Genomic DNA, 742 nt, shown 5'->3' with positions numbered 1-742 from the left:
GCCGGGAGCCGGGAGCCGCCGCTCGCGGTGTTGTCTTCATTTCGTGCAATAAAGAATTGTCATTAGGTTTGCGTATGGCATGTGCCGTTACCCCACCGTAAAACTAAAATTAGCAAAATGTCAGGAATGGGAAGATTGATTCACCGAGATGCAATTATCATTTAAAAGTGCTTGATTGAGGTACTGATGTTCAGTGATTTATTCTGCATACCATATACATAATTAAAGTAGTGTAGTGGAGTAATTTATCAATCTAGTTGAGACTGGAGGGGTGAGGAGCGAACTGCTGTATGTTTGTTTTATTAAAATGCTCTGAGGTCTAGTCCCGCCCCCCTTTTGCAAGAGTGAAACTGATGATTTCTCCAGCTCGCGAGGAGAGAGTCAACGGTTTGGGATTGTGAGGGAGAGAGAGACTAAGAGGGAAGGCAGCGCGAGGCAAAGGCAAAGGCAAGGACAAAATAAAGGGGGAAAAAGAAGGCAAGAGGCACGATGGTTCGTACTGCTTAGAGCCCTGAGCCCGTGTGCACCCGTTTTCCCGGCCACCCCGGCCTCCCCTCCCAATATCCTTCCCCCACTCCCCCTGCCCCCCCGCCCCGCCTTTTTACGCGACGTTTCAAAGGCAGTGAGCAGCTCTCCTTTTCCCATTCGTCTTCTGTCACTTCCTTCCTGGACGCAGTTTTCTGGACGAGTCTGGTTACTTTTAATCCACCGGCCGCTGAGAGCCACTCTCCCCTCCTCCTCC

General features: G+C 50.4%; 1 protein-coding gene across 5 annotated transcripts in view; it reads left to right on the top strand.

Moving 5' to 3' along the window:
- MEF2C (myocyte enhancer factor 2C) overlaps nucleotides 1-742 on the top strand; it is a 158,389-nt gene that overhangs the window by 19,606 nt on the left and 138,041 nt on the right. The window contains exon 1 of one of the 5 annotated variants that reach the window (XM_014543951.1): nucleotides 474-492. The exons of 3 other annotated variants lie outside the window; for them this stretch is intronic. The gene's annotated coding sequence lies outside the window, so the exon portion shown is untranslated. Of the gene's footprint in view, nucleotides 1-473; nucleotides 493-742 lie in introns of those variants that run through there. One more of the 5 variants, XM_005871488.2, reaches the window with a different exon arrangement.

This window comes from Myotis brandtii, unplaced genomic scaffold (genome assembly GCF_000412655.1).
Source record: "Myotis brandtii unplaced genomic scaffold, ASM41265v1 scaffold344, whole genome shotgun sequence".
In the NCBI taxonomy this organism is placed as follows: Eukaryota; Metazoa; Chordata; class Mammalia; order Chiroptera; family Vespertilionidae; genus Myotis; species Myotis brandtii.
This window is presented reverse-complemented; position numbering and strand designations above follow the sequence as displayed.